This window comes from Hordeum vulgare, chromosome 1H (assembly GCF_904849725.1).
Source record: "Hordeum vulgare subsp. vulgare chromosome 1H, MorexV3_pseudomolecules_assembly, whole genome shotgun sequence".
Lineage (NCBI taxonomy): Eukaryota > Viridiplantae > Streptophyta > Magnoliopsida > Poales > Poaceae > Hordeum > Hordeum vulgare.
The window spans coordinates 182,780,660-182,786,847 of NC_058518.1; positions in this window are offsets into that span (position 1 = coordinate 182,780,660).

A 6,188-nucleotide genomic window follows, 5' to 3' on the forward strand; every position below is an offset into this window, starting at 1 on the left:
AGACACTCCAAGCAAAACACATATCATGTGGTGAATAAAAATATAACACCAAGTAATCATACCGATGGATTGAAGACGAAACAGGGGATGCCTTCCCGGGACATCCCCAAGCTTAGGCTTTTTGGTGTCCTTGAATTTGGCTTGGGATGCCTTGGGCATCCCCAAGCTTGAGCTCTCTCCACTCCTTATATCTTTGTCCATGAGAACAACACCCAAAACTTGAAAACTTCACAACACAAAACCTAAACAGAAACTCGTGATAACATTAGCATAAGAAAACAAACTACCACTTCTTTTGGTACTATACCAAACTTGAATTCTATATATATATTCTCACTTCTCCATGGCTAGTACCCCCCCCCCCGATACGAACCATAGTTTCATCAAAACAAGCAAACAACTCAACAAAAACCGAATCTGTCGAAAACAGACCAGTGTGTAGGAATCTGTATACTTCGTATACTTCTGGTACCTCAAAAAATCCGAACAATTACGACGGCATGGGAAAAAAGCATATCAACCAGAAGCAAAAGTAATCAACTCAAAAGCTCTTTCTAAATAAAAATGAAAAATCATCTAATGAGCGAAAAGTTTCTGTGTTTTTCCAGCAGGATCAAACAACCATTACCAAGACTAGTCATAAAGGTTTTGCTTGGCTCAAACACAAGAAGAAACACAAAAAACACAATCACAACAGAATTGGGATGGTGTGGACGCAACAAAATAGAAATAAAAAAGATAAATTCATTGGGTTGCCTCCAAACAAGCGCTATTGTTTAATGCCCTTAGCTAGGCATAAAAGCGATAGAATCATGTATCGTCGTCTTTGGTGCTCAAACCATAAGTGGCCCTCATCATGGATTCATAAGGCAATCTTATTTTCTTTCTAGGAAAGTGTTCCATGCCCTTCCTTAAAGAAAATTTAAATCTAATATTCGCTTCCTTCATATCGATGATAGTACCGATAGTCCTTAGGAAGGTCTACTAAGAATAACAGGGCATGTAGGATTGCAATCAATGTCAAGCACAATGAAATCCACGGGTACATAGTTCCTATTTGCAATAATAAGAACATCATTGATCCTTCCCATGGGTTTCTTGACAGTAGAATCAGCAAGATGCAAATTAAGAGAACACTCTTCAATGTCATTGAAACCCAGAACATCACATAAAGATTTGGAATCGTAGAAACACTAGCACCCAAATCACACAAAGCATTGCATTCATAGTTTTTTATTTTGATTTTCATGGTAGGTTCCCACTCATCATGAAGATTTCTAGGGATAGAGACTTCCAATTCAAGTTTCTCTTCAAAATATTTTATCATAGCTTCGACGATATGATCGGTAAAGGCCTTGTTTTGGCTATAAGCGTGTGGACAGTTTAACATGGATTGCATCAACGATATGATCGGTAAAGGCCTTGTTTTGGCTATAAGCATGTGGAGAGTTTAACATGGATTGCATCAAATAAATGCAGTCAATCAAGGAGCAACTATCATAATTGAATTCCTTGAAATCCACGGTAGTAATTTCATTACTACTCAAAGTTTTAACATCTTCTACTCCACTTTCAATGCTTTTAGCATCAAGATAGATGGACTCCGAATCATTGGGGCACTTTTCAACCAAAGTGGATTCATATCCAGCCCCATAATAATTAGGTTTGACACATGAAAACAAAGATTTAATGGGAGTCACACCAAGCACTTTAAGATCTTCGTGATTCTCATCACGAGAACACGCCTTTTTAAGCCATTCATGTCTAGCATGAATTTGGGCGGTTCTTTCTTGACTCTCAAACATGGAAACACACATAGCTTTCAAAGTTTCATCCATGTTGATTTTTGGAGCAGCACATCTAACTTTAAAAGCATCAACATCACTAGACATTCTATCAAAGCTTTTAGCCAAATCGTCAATTTTGAGTAGCTTTTCCTCTATGGACGCATTGAAAATCTTTTGATAGTTGATGAACTCTTTGATGTTGCTCTCTAGATCAGAGGGTAATCTATTGTAATTTCCATGAGTATTGTTGTAGGAGTTGCCAAAATTATTAGAGGAGTTACTAGGAAAAGTCCTAGGAACATAGTTTCCTCTAAAAGCATTGTTGTTGCCAAAGTTATTCCTACCAACAAAATTAACGTCCAAGCTAGCGTTGCTACTCTCAATCAAAGAAGACAAGGGCATACCATTAGGATCCAAAGGAGCACTTCCACTAGCAACCAAATTCATTAACTCATCCATCTTAGCACTCAATGAGTTAATTTCCTCTATAGTGTGTACCTTCTTACTAGTAGGTGATCTTTTAGTGTGCCACTGAGAGTAGTTTGTCATGATGTTGTCTAGGAGTTTTGTGGCTTCTCCTAACGTGATTTCCATGAACGTACCACCTGAGGCGGAGTCCAAGATATTTCTAGAAGGGAAATTCAAGCCAGCGTAAAATATTTGAATAATCATCCAAAGAGTGAAGCCATGAGCGGGACAATTTCTAATCATCAATTTATTCTCTCCCTAGATTGTGCAACATGTTCATGATCAAGTTGCTTGAAAGTCATGATATCATTACAGAGATAGATGATCGTAGCCGGCAGAAAATACTTGGAAATATAAGCATCTTTGCACTTATCCCAAGAATTGATACTATTTTTGGGCAAAGAAGAAAACCAAGTTTTTGCGCGATCTCGCAACGAGAAAGTAAAAAAGCTTCAATTTAATCACGTCATTATCCACATCTCTCTTCTTTTGCATATCGCAAAGCTCAATGAAGGTATTGAGATGGGATGTGGCATCTTCACTATGAAGGCCAGAGAATTGCTCTTTCATAACAAGATTCAGCAAAGCGGCATTGATTTCGTATGACTCCGCACTAGTGGCGGGAGCAATCGGAGTACTAATAAAATCATTATTATTAGTATTCGAGAAGTCAAAAAGTTTTGTGTTTTCATTCATGGTGACTTCAGCAAGAAAGCAAGCACACAAGCAAACAAGGAGCAGGCGAGAAAAAGGGCAAACGAAAAGGGCGAACAAAAAAGACAAACGAAAAAGGCAATTTGGTGAAGTGGGGAGAGGAAAACGAGAGGCAACTCGCAAACAAAGTAAATGCAAGAGATGAGTTTGCGACACTTACGTTGATGAGTTCTTGACTTGATCTTCCTCCCCGAAAATGGCGCCAAAAATTCTTCTCCTACGGCAACAAAAGTTCTTCCCCGGCAACGGCGCCAGAAATCCTTCTTCTACTGTTCAAACAATAGCGCCAAATTGACATGTTGACGGAGACTGGGCTTGCGTTGGTTTTTTCCCTTGAAGAGGAAAGGGTGATGCAGCATAGGAGCAGTAAGTATTTCCCTCACTTTGAGAACCAAGCTATCGATCCAGAAGGAGGGTATCATCAAGTCCAGAGTACCATCGCAAAAACAAACAAGCTTGCACACAACGCTTCAAAGGGGTTGTCAATCCCTTCAAGATTGTTTGCAAAAGTGAGATCGGGAGGCGGAAAGTACAACCAAGTAAAAAGTGTAAGGCTGAAAATATGGTGTGGAGTAGACCCTGGGGGCCATAGTGTTCACTAGAGGCTTCTCTCAAAATAGCAAGTAATACGGTGGGTGAACAAATTACTGTCGAGCAATTTATAGAACCGCGCAAAGTCATGACGATATCAAAGGCAATGATCATACATATAGGCATCACGTCCGAGACAAGTAGACCGATAATTTCTGCATCTACTATTATTACTGCACACATCGACCGCTATCCAGCATGCATCTAGTGTATTGAGTTCATGATGAACAGAGTAACGCCTTAAGCAATATGACATGATGTAGAGGGATAATCTCAAACCAATGATGAAAACCCCATCTTTTTACCCTTGATGGCAACAACACGATATGTGCCTCGCTACCCCTTCTATCACTGGGTGAGGTCACCGCATGGTATGAACCCAAAACCAAGCACTTCTCCTATTACAAGAATCATAGATCTAGATGGCCAGACAAAACCCACAACTCGAAGAGAATTACAAGGATATGAAATCATGCATAAGAGAGATCAGAAGAAACTCAAATAAGATTCATATATAATCTGATCATAAATCCACAATTCATGGGATCTCGACAAACACACCGCAAAAGAAGATTACATCGGATAGATATCCATGAAGATCATGGAGAACTTTGTATTGAAGATCCAAGAGAGAGAAGAAGCCATCTTGTTACTAGCTATGGACCCGTAGGTCTATGGTGAACTACTCACGCATCATCGGAGAAGTCATGGTGTTGATGAAGAAGCCCTCCGTATCCGAATGCCCCCCCTCCGGCAGGGCACCAGAACATGCCCTAGATGGGATCTTGCGGAGACACAAGCTTGCGGCGGCGGAAAAGTGATTTCGATGATCTCCTATTTTTTTATTTTTAGGGAATATATAGGCGCAACCCCTAGCGCAGAGGGCGCCCAGGGGGCCCACAAGACTATGGGCGGCGGCCTCCCCCCTGGCCGCAGGGTGGGGGCTTGTGGGGCCCCTGAGGCTCCCCTGCCTTGACTTTCAAGCTTCCCGATCTTCTTCCATTACGGAAAAACTCTTTTCGGGGATTTTCTTCCATTTGGACTGTGTTTCAAAATCTCCTCTAAAAGGGGTCAAAAACATAGAAAAAAACAGGAACTGGCACTTGGCACTGAGTTAATAAGTTGGTCCCAAAAAATATATAAAACGCATACAAAACATCCAAAGTTTGACAAGATAATAGCATGAAACCATCAAAAATTATAGATAAGTTGGAGACGTATCACTAGTCGCCGGATCGTTTCCCTCGAACAACCGGTCACAGGATCCCACGTATAGGTTCACCGGAGCGGCACAGGTGCACCGCCTCTAATGGTATCTGGCGTCTAGGAGGAACACTGTGCAGTGGACTACTAGGTCTGGATCACACAGTTGGTGTCGGTGAGTGGAGGTGGCTAGGTGCAACACATGCACATCCCTAATGATGGTGCCGAAACGATCAACACCATAAGAGTGCCACATGTCCATTATATATACGCGTCCGACGCGGGCTCAACTCTTGGGCCTCGCACGGACCCTAAAGCCCATGTGTTCCTTCCCTTAAGCGCGAAACCCCTTAGAATCTCGTTCACTTGGTTGCGAGTAAGACCACGTCCGACTCGGCTAGTCGGTAGCGTCCTCTAGCAAGGCGTGCCGACCCCAAGTGTGCGATGAAGCTGGTTACGCGAACCTGTACTTCATACGTCTGTTCACTTTGCCACACAATATACGTTGTCGTGCTCAAGGCAACATGGTCATCCGTGTTGCCGCACGACATCTTTCTCATTTCGGTAAATCTAACCAACATTCATATTATCTCATAATCCTCATCACAAGGCCATGCTTATCCATGTGAGATCACCCGACGGGCCCAGAGTATATCTCTCATTGTCGAAGGGGCAAATCCCATCTTGCTCGACCACGCCTCGCAGCGTGGGTTTGGACAAGCCCGAAACCTACCTTCGTAACTACCCAGTCACGGAGTAGCGTTTGGTCATCCCAAAAAAGCTTATCATCATCCTAAGTACATGAGCCAGCTCAAGTCTTAGGACATAGAACGTATGTTATACTAGAGACTCAGAAATGACCTATCGATGCGTCTCATTGTTGGGTCTGTCCAACTTAGACCTTATCTCCACTCGGATTCGACTACGTCGAATCCTACCCGATCTTTCTGAGTCCATAATATCCGGCTAGCATCCAATGCTACATGGTCAGTGAGACCGAACCATCTACATTATCATATTCTAGTCTAGTTGGTTGCTCATCCACACAACTCTTTAGACTAGGGACCATTTAGGACAGTCATCATACAATGTACATTCTCACAAACAAGTCACGTACTTGTTAATACAAATCATTGATAATGTCCAATGACTATCTTTATTCATATACACATAGGAAATATCATCATACATGATTACCTCTAGGGCATATCTCCAATAGTGTACCACTTGCACTAGAGTCAATCAAGTGGACATCGAATGCCCATAGATCTAACGTGCCCCTCATGCTTGGGTTGTGGAAGTGGCTTAGTCAACGGATCTATGACATTTGCATCCGTGTGAATATTGCATAAATTAGTATCACCATTCTGTACGAGCTTTCGTATCAGGTGATACTTTCGGTATATATGCATGGTCTTGTGGTGT